Genomic DNA, 10441 nt, shown 5'->3' on the forward strand with positions numbered 1-10441 from the left:
GGGCAACCCAGGGTTGGGATGCGACAGAATCGGAGCCGACACAAAGGCGGACTTTAGAGCCTCAAACGCTCGGATGGCCTCGAGCGGCCAGACCTGGAAATTACTGCCCTTCCTGGTCAGATCCGTGAGCGGCTTGGCTAGCATAGAAAAGTCCCTGATGAACTTCCGATAATAATTGGCGAAGCCCAAAAAGCGCTGCAGGGCACGGAGACCACTGGGCTGGGGCCACTGTAAGACAGCCGAAACCTTCTCAGGATCCATGGAGAACCCCTCAGCGGAAATGATGTAACCTAAGAAGGTTACCTGGGATCGGTGAAATTCGCATTTCTCAAGCTTACCGAACAGCCTGTTCTCTCGTAACCGTTGCAACACTCGTCTGACATCCATAATGTGGGCCTCCATGGATTCAGAATATACCAAGATGTCATCCAAATAGACCACCACACACTGCTGCAACAGGTCACGGAAAACATCGTTGATGAATTCCTGGAATACTGCGGGCGCATTGCACAACCCAAAGGGCATAACCAAGGATTCATAATGACCGGTCCTGGTGTTAAACGCGGTCTTCCACTCATCGCCCGCCTTGATCCTTACCAGGTTATATGCCGCCCTCAGGTCGAGTTTGGTAAAGACCGTGGCCCCTTTGAGGCGATCGAACAGCTCGGAAATCAAGGGTATCGGGTAAGCGTTCTTGATCGTGATGCGATTGAGACCCCTGTAATCGATGCAAGGCCTCAACTCACCGCCCTTCTTTTTCACAAAGAAAAACCCAGCCCCTGCCGGGGACGAGGATTTGCGAATGTGTCCGCGTGAAAGTGCCTCCCTCACGTACTCCTCCATGGCCTCATTCTCCGCTACCGACAGTGGATAGACTTTGCCACGAGGAGGAACGGCACCAGATTGTAACTCTATGGCACAATCGTATGGGCGGTGCGGAGGTAGGGCAACCGCGCGCACCTTATCGAATACATCCCGGTACTCTTCGTATTCAGGAGGCAACAGAGAGTCCGAGGAAGTACACAGCAACTTGACAGGCCCATGGATGCAACTAGCCCCACACTGCGGTGACCACGAGAGGATCTCGGCCGATCTCCAATCGAAAGTCGGATTATGCTTCTGGAGCCAGGGGTACCCCAAGACCACCGAGTAGTGTGGAGACGAAATCACCTGGAAACAGACCGACTCTCTGTGAACGGCACCAATGGCTATCCCCACTGGAAGGGTCTCATGAGTTACGTGTGGCGGCAGAAGGGGTCTGCCGTCTATCGCCTCAAGAGCCAGTGGGGAACCTCGAGGCTGCAGAGGAATGGAATTGGCGGCAGCGAACACACTATCAATGAACAAACCACCAGCACCAGAGTCCACCAACGCCTGGGTCGTCACCGAGCCCCCGACCCAGGAGAGGACAACAGTGATCAGTGGTTTGTCAACACGGGAAACCGGGGACGAGGAGACTCCACCCAAGATCTGCCCCCGACAGGATCTCAGGTGCGAGCGTTTCCCGGACGGTTCGGACATGCCAACCGAAAATGCCCACCGAGACCACAGTACATGCATCGGCCCTCGCGTCTCCGGAGTACCCTCTCCCCCTCGGACAGGCGAGCAAACCCCAGCTGCATGGGTTCACCCCCAGACAAGTCATCCCCAGGAGGTGTGGGAGGAGAGGGAGGCACGGGTGGGACAGCAAACGTAGGCGCCAATCTGTTAGAAGACCTCCGCAGGCTCTCCTTAAAGGAAGGTCTCTCCCTGAGTCTGGTGTCAATCAAAATCAGGAAAGAAATAAGAGACTCGAGCTCCACTGGTAGGTCCTTAGCTGCAACCTCATCCTTCAAGGCATCCGAAAGACCATGAGAGAAAGCAGCGACCAGAGCCTCATTATTCCAGCCCACCTCTGCTGCCAGGGTACGAAACTCAATGGCGTATTCAGCTACGGATCGTGAACCCTGTCTGATGGACATAAGGAGCTTCGCAGCAGAGGCAGCACGAGCCGGCACATCGAATACCTTCCGAAGAGAAGCAACAAAACCGGAAAACTCGGCAACCACCGATTGTTGTTCTCCCATAAAGGGCTGGCCCAGGCCAAGGCCTTGTCCGAGAGCAGCGAGATCAAGAAGCCCACCTTTGATCTCTCAGTAGGAAAGGCATGTGGCAGCAACTCGAAATAAATGCCCACCTGGTTAAGGAAACCTCGGCACTGAGTTGGCTCTCCCCCAAAGCGCTGTGGAAGGGGGGCAGAACCGGTCATACCCCGAGACACCGCAGGCGCAGCAACAGGTGTCGGGGTAGACTCTGGCGCAACAACCGGAGCGGCAGTAGGAACGGGCCCAGGAGCGACAACCGACCCATCGGCAACGGAAGCGAAATGAGCCGTGCGTTCAAGCAGGGTTTGCAACGCCACAGCGAACCGACCCAACAGGTGATCCTGCTGATCAAGTCTGGCAACCAGCGTAGGTAGCGAGGATGGCCCTGTACCGTCAGAATTCATGGCTTGGTCCTAATGTCATGGAACCATGAACCAGACGTACAACAAGAGATAAGTGGAAAATAAGAAGGCTTTATTGAAAAGCAAGCCGTAAGCAAAAGTCCAAACGGATGGCTAAACCGAAGCAGGGTCTTGCGTAGACAGAGGTCAGGAACCAGAAGGGTAGTCAGACGAAGCCAGGATCAGGAACCAACGGGGTAGTCAGACGAAGCCAGGATCAGGAACCAACGGGGTAGTCAGACGAAGCCAGGATCAGGAACCAACGGGGTAGTCAGACGAGGCCAGGATCAGGAACCAGAAGCAGCAGCAGTCTTAGAAGCATGTGAACACAGGAGGACCAAGCAAAGAACTGAAGCCACAGACCTCCTATATATATGAGCTAGGCATCCAGCTCCTCCCAGTGGGAAGGAGAAGCCGCAGGGTGGGAGGCTACAAGAAACCCAGAAACCAAGATGGCCGCCAGCACATGTCAAACGAAGGAGAACAGTGAGAAGGTAAGACCATGACAGGAGGTAAGTGGTTAGGTTGAGAATTTGGTATGGGGGTGTGGTTTCAATTTTTACCTCAGGCTTGGTGCACCCCTGCCCCTTCACAAAGCTTTGAGGGAAGGGGGGGCCTAAGCTGAACTCTTACACCAGGGCCCATGAGCCTTTAGCTACACTGCTGACACTGGGGTTAGCCCTAATTCCCACCTCAGTTCTTCATAAACAGCACATGTATCTGTTACGGATATCTTACACTCCAGCTGAGTAAATCCGTACAGCGTCTCCCGAAAACCAAGTAAATCCAAAGGTATTGTGAATATATAGCTCCCAAACCCCACAAACAGGATCCAAGACTTCAGGAAGGGGGTAAAGATGATTAACTTTATTGATGGCCACAGTTCAGCCTTCTATTAAGTCCTCCAGCAAGGGTTACTCCCACGGGGCCCTTGTGGGGAACAGGCACACAAAATACAGTGACCAATCAATATACCGTAAGATATAACACACTCCCACATGAACAGTAAAATCTCTCCTCTCTATCCTGGAGATAATTGGATAAAGGGGCCGGACATCGTTCCATGCGGTCGATGACCCAGACCATTGTGTTTGCTAAATGTATCACAGGCAATATCCATTGTGTTCGCTAATGTCCAGTGTGTTCGCTAACTGCGTCACAGGCAGATATGGTGGTCTGTGTACATTTAAAGGACGAAATAGGGTTAACTACATGAACAGCAGACGAAATACAAGAGTCTGGACATTCCTAAAACAGGGGTTTTGTCACAGTATTCATTAATTTGCATTGCTTTGGTCCCTCATGCCGAACAAACACTCCCAGTGAAGTCTGTGGGTTTTCACTGTGATGCTCTAGGATTCCCATTTCAATCTATGGGGTACAAATAAAGCAGATGTAGCCAAGATATGAATATGTTCCCATTTTGTGCAAAATCAAATGTGTTCTGGGTAAAAAAAAAGTTCAGAAAGAGTCTTCACATTACTGAACATCAGCGACATGACCCCCATGTGTCTTGTCACGTGACCCATGGGTGACATGTCACGTGACCCGCATGACCACATGACCTGAATCAAATTGGATGTTGACATAAGGAGACTGCAACAAGGCATTGACGGAACCAAAGGAGTCGAAACCCAGTGGGGAGCAGGTAAGTACACTTCCCTCTGCAGGTCCAGGTTACGTGGGGGTGAAGAGGAGGTGTCTGATAGAAAGTCCTCCAAAGCTGAACAGCCCCTTTAATGAACTGGGACAGAATATGTTATTGGGGGTTAGGATATGGCTGCAAATAATGTAGCCGCTGCTTATGGTCATAATTCAAGGCTTCTACAGCTAATCGTTCAACCATGATTTGCAAGTCACACGTGGGTCTGTTTGGAGACCACTGCTCTACATGCTACTGTGACACAGAATCAGCTATGATAGGCTTATACACCCGGCAGATATATAATATATTCACAGCCTGCAACAGGAGCAAAAACATCCTGTAAATCATACATACCAGCCACGGAGTCACCATACCTCCCAATATTTCACTCTCCATTGATAAGTCAAGTCCCATTCTCCCCAGCATCTTCCACAATACATTCCAGAAATTCCAACTCTGGAACATACGTGTAATATTGTGTCCCTGGAGATGTTTAGTTATTTAAAAAACACTTAGAAAGCTTGAAAAATACACAAAGTAATACTTACATATGGAGTGAGTAATCTCCAAGTTCCCATGCTTCCTGGATTCTCCGCCAGTCTTTGCTCCTTGGCACATCTCTATACAAGCATGTGACAGCCTGTGATTGGCTGCAGTGGTCACATGTCTATATCAGGAGGGATCGGTATATGCACACATGAATGGAGCCTTAGTACTGATAAGTGCGTTTCTTGTTTTATATATGCCATATTCCAGAACTAAATTATAAAGGGGGTTAATGCTGGAAAACCCCTTTAAGGTCTGAGGCAGTGGTCCTCTGTACAGCTTCTTTTCTGGGGTCTAGAACCAGCTGGAACAATGCTAGTAGCAGATCTCTTATTCATGGCAGTAGATCCTGCTGTACTGCTTGTATGGACTAAGTAACAGAGCCAGTCATTGATTCCAGGTGGATCATTCCAACCAATGGCGTAGATATTGTCGGGATCGGTATATATGGGATGGGGATTAGCAATGACAACATTCAGAGGCTTCAGAGGTTAAAAATACAACTTGGCTTTATTTGGTCCAGCAACAAAACAGTGACATCACATAGAGATCAGTTTACACATAACAGTATTCAGAGCACAGACGTACCACTGCGGCTACTGTGTCTTCCTAGACTCAGACCTTGACTAGACTTGTCAACAGTTTTATGCCCCAGTAACATCACCTGGGCTAATTGGTGGGGAAGGGGGGGATGTACTGGAGGGGGAGGGAATGGCAGGTCCCACTGCCAACCTACCTGCCATTCCAAAAAAATGCAGGCCCGGAAAACAAAGTTACTAAAGTCCTCAGCAAAGAAAATTTACTGAGGAAACCCAACTTTCCTGGATTTTTCATCTCACCTACATTAAAAAAATGTAGATGAGATGTACACCCCCTCCAGGTGTCTTCAATCTACCTATGTATTCTATGATAGATAGACAGACAGGGGGGAAGACAGACATACAGATAGACAGACAAACAGAGGGACAGACAGATATGGCCACTGTAGATGGTGTTTCAGGGCTTTAGGACTAATGGGCATGATGGTAAGAAGTTAACTCCATTTAGTCCATTGACCGACAGCTGCAGCAGGTGGTCATACATTTGGGCTCCTTTTCTTTCCCCGTGTTCTTCTTCTGGGTACTTTTTTGTATCCATTTACGGAACCGTTTCAGGCGGGATGGTCTCTTCGTGATCTCCTCCTCTGTTTTGTCAGTTACCTTCATGATCTTCTCCTCCTCTGTTTTAGATGTTATCTTTATGATCTTCTCCTCCTCTTTTTTGGCAGCTTTTATTCGTTCAATAATTGGTTTTACTTTCTTGATGTTATCCACAGGTGGTCTGATGTTTTTTTTCTCCTTAATTTGCACTACAGGTTTTTGAACAACTACAAAATGAAAAGGAAACCATCAGCAGGTAGTAGATATAACAGAATCTATCCTTTTAATATTATAAGCAATGCAGTAATATAGCGATACAGCTAATTAGCAGACATGAGCTGTCTCATCTCTAAATTCTGCTGAATTCTGGGGTAATAGAAGGACCCCAAAGTGTGTGATGAGCAGATATGAGAGGTAACCCTAAGCTCTGCCTGTACCCCGCTTATATATGTTATTATATAGAAATTATTACCTGGCTTCTCCACTCGAACCATCTCTAGATCAGTTGCCTGTTTTTGTTCACGCCGGCGCCAGGCCTTGTACTTGTAACTGTGAGACAGAGAAATGTCCTGACATGAGTCGGTACAGATGACAATCTTCAGTTCCCCATCAGAATATACCCATGCCCCCCCTCCCCCACTACAGGGGTGAGATATAAAGGTGCAGTATATAACAGGCAGGAAGGATATAGTGCCATAATCTATATTATATAATAATACAGCACCGGGAAAGGGGGGACAGCGGTTACCTGATTATATCCCTGCCCCATCCGGCCCCTGTATTATAACCTGGCTGCAGTAGTTACTGCGCCCCCTGTAGGTCAGACAGTACAGTGTATAGAAAATAATGTGATGTGTAGAGTAGAAGAAAATTGGAAACTCACCAGCAAAAGATGGTAATCACGGCGGCGACCAATAGTAATACGACTAGCGGCAGGACAACGCGGTACATGACTGGTAATAAAGACGCAAGATGCTCGTTATCAATTGTTATCATAGAGAACATATTCTACAAGACATTATCCAACATCTCTAGATCCTCCTGATGCCAGCAGTGCCCTTTATGAGGACATCAGCAGGTAGGCAGTGGCAGCTTGGCTGGGCATGGATGGGTAATTGCTGGACTGTGGGCTGGTAACGCCTGGATAAGGGGCACATCATTAAATGTTCCAGCATCACTTTATAGAACCGATCCCCCAAAGGAGCAGCTTAGTGGCTGTTCTCCACTACAGTCAGGGCTTGGTAGAGGATGATGAGAGTAGAAATAGGAGAGGAAGGAATTGTCTACTCACTGTTATTTGCACCGGCGCTGTCCGGACCGGGGGTTGTCCTCCCTGATCCTGGGAAAGTCACTGTCCATGAAAAAATGAAGGAAAATAAAGACATGAAATCAATGATAGTGGCAGCTGAACCCCAAAACGGGGACACGAGGAGACAGAAGATAACAATAAATCAGTATTTAGTAAGTGCCCACTAGTGGTGGCTACAGACAAAATGTCATCATTTAAAGCCATTGTATGAGATTGGAAACCTTGCAGCTTTCTTTCTGAAATATACTCCCTCTTGTCCAGGGGTTGTGTACTGTATTGCAGTTCAGCGCCATCAAAGTAAATGGGGCTCAGCTACAATGCCGCACACAGCCCACTGTCCTATAACCTGAGCTCCAAGCCACAGAGATACCAGCCAGGTTTGCCTCTAGGACCTGTAATCATGTAAGAATAAATACAATATTCAGCCCCCATTCACTAAGATAAATCCCCAGTGATAATATCCATTACCTGCAGGTGTTTTTGTGGGCTTTCCTTGAACATAAAATGTAAAAAATAATAGAAATACAAGAGCAATTCTTCTCGAATCCATCATCTCCATCAACTAACCCTCAAAAGAATCCAGTGTTCAACAACACATAGAAGCCTGGACACAGCATTGTGATGTCACACAGCTTCAGTATTCTAAGGGGGCGGGGCTTATTGCTACTGCTGATGTCATCAGAGATCTAGTCTGAATAAAGAACTGTACATAGAGCAGTGATGTTTAAAGGGGAATGCCGCTTTTGGTAAACCTTTAATAAAGTCATAAGAATATAAGGGGTTATTTATCAAACTAGTGTAAACTAGAACTGGCTTAGTTGCCCATAGCAACCAATCAGATTCCACCTTTCATTTTGGATAGCTCCTTTTAGATAGCCACATTAATTCGGGGCTAACTTGGGGTGGGATCTGGTCTGAGGTTTGATGTCTAAAGTCTGCATTAGGCCCCATCATTTTCTAGTTCTGTAGCTGCTTCTTCTTGTACTTTTATCTTGGCAGTACAGTAATTTTGGTGCCGAAGTGGGCACCATATTAGAAAACGCTCCAGGATAGCAGTGTGAAAAGGGCAGGTGGATGGGGGGTTATTTGTTATAGCGGGTGGGGATTGACGGCAGAAGCAATCAGTGAAGTCAGAGGTTTAAAGGGAACCTGTCACCTGGATTTTGGGTATAGAGCTGAGGAGCTGGGTTGCTAGATGGCCGCTAGCACATCCGCAATACCCAGTCCCCATAGCTCTGTGTGCTTTTATTGTGTAAAAAAAAAACCTGATTTGATTCATATGTAAATTAACCTGAGATGAGTCAGAGCTTGAAAATATGACTCTTCTCTGGTCACACAAGTAAGATATGACTCTTTTATGTTAATTTGCATATGTATCAAATCGTTTTTTTACACAATAAAAGCACACATAGCTATGGGGACTGGGTATTGCAGATGTGCTAGCGCTCATCTAGAAACCCATGTCCTCAGCTCTGTACCCAAAATCCCGGTGACAGGTTCCCTTTAACCTGGTCTCCTGGTCTCTAATGTAAAATCTGTAATAGTCCCATCTATAGTGTGCCATCTATTAATCCTGGTGTCTTCTTATATAGCAGAGGAGGTGGCACGCTCCTGACCAAAGACATCTGCACATGATGGTCTGCACCAAAAGGAGAAGAAAAGGAAACTCAACAATTGAATTCTTTGGTCTGGAGGTCTAGTCTAAGGTTTGATATGGGGTTCTGGAGGTTTCATGGGGGTCTGAGAGTCTAATAGGGGTATGATTGGGGGGTCTGGAAGTCTAATGGGGGTCTGGAGGTCTGGTCTTAGGTCTAATGAGGGTCTGGAGGTCTGCGCTGAGGTCTGATATGGGGATTTGGAGTTCTAATGGGGGTCTGATTGGGGTCTAGAGGTCTAGTCTGAAGTCTAATATGGGGGTCTGGAGGTCAAATGGGGGTATGGTGGTCGGGTCTGAGTCTTAATAGGGGTCTGATATGGGCTTCAGGAGGTCTAATGGGGGTCTCATCTGAGGTCTGAAATGGGGGTCTGATCTGAAATGTAAGGGGGTATTTTTTTGTACTGGCGCAATATGTGTGTTGTACCAGTATTTTCATGGCGACTGTTTTTGCAGGATAGTATTGGTGGAGGCAGGATGGGGTGTTCAGAAGATAAGGAGGATGATGGAAAAGTAGGAAACTAAGATGTCGGTTTGTTAAACTCTTCAGAGACGAGACGCAGTTGAAATAAATCATCATGGCGGTCTGGTCTGACAGGAAAAGATGAGGATGAGAATATCTACATTAGAGGAGACATCACTGGATGTAAGAGGTACATATGTGGGGCTGTATTCTCCTGTATGTTCTGTAGCGCTGTATGTAATGTTTTCCAAGTAGGGGTTGTCCGTTTTTTGTTATTTCGTACCACCACTGCCTTCTCTACTCTGTTTGCCTGCTCACCACTGAAATTTCTGCAACAAGCCGGTAAACAGAGCAGAGAAAACAGCTCTCATATGTGTGCTGCCTTCTCCTCAAACAGCTGATCGCCGGGGGTGCCGGAGTCGGACCCACGCTGATCTGATATTTATAATCATCAGTAGTAAAAAAAAAAAACTGTTGGACTGGAGGTAAGTGGTTAGGTTGAGAATTTGGTATGGGGGTGTGGTTTCAATTTTTACCTCAGGCTTGGTGCACCCCTGCCCCTTCACAAAGCTTTGAGGGAAGGGGGGGCCTAAGCTGAACTCTTACACCAGGGCCCATGAGCCTTTAGCTACACTGCTGACACTGGGGTTAGCCCTAATTCCCACCTCAGTTCTTCATAAACAGCACATGTATCTGTTACGGATATCTTACACTCCAGCTGAGTAAATCCGTACAGCGTCTCCCGAAAACCAAGTAAATCCAAAGGTATTGTGAATATATAGCTCCCAAACCCCACAAACAGGATCCAAGACTTCAGGAAGGGGGTAAAGATGATTAACTTTATTGATGGCCACAGTTCAGCCTTCTATTAAGTCCTCCAGCAAGGGTTACTCCCACGGGGCCCTTGTGGGGAACAGGCACACAAAATACAGTGACCAATCAATATACCGTAAGATATAACACACTCCCACATGAACAGTAAAATCTCTCCTCTCTATCCTGGAGATAATTGGATAAAGGGGCCGGACATCGTTCCATGCGGTCGATGACCCAGACCATTGTGTTTGCTAAATGTATCACAGGCAATATCCATTGTGTTCGCTAATGTCCAGTGTGTTCGCTAACTGCGTCACAGGCAGATATGGTGGTCTGTGTACATTTAAAGGACGAAATAGGGTTAACTACATGAACAGCAGACGA

Source organism: Bufo gargarizans, chromosome 4 (genome assembly GCF_014858855.1).
Source record: "Bufo gargarizans isolate SCDJY-AF-19 chromosome 4, ASM1485885v1, whole genome shotgun sequence".
Classification (NCBI taxonomy): domain Eukaryota; kingdom Metazoa; phylum Chordata; class Amphibia; order Anura; family Bufonidae; genus Bufo; species Bufo gargarizans.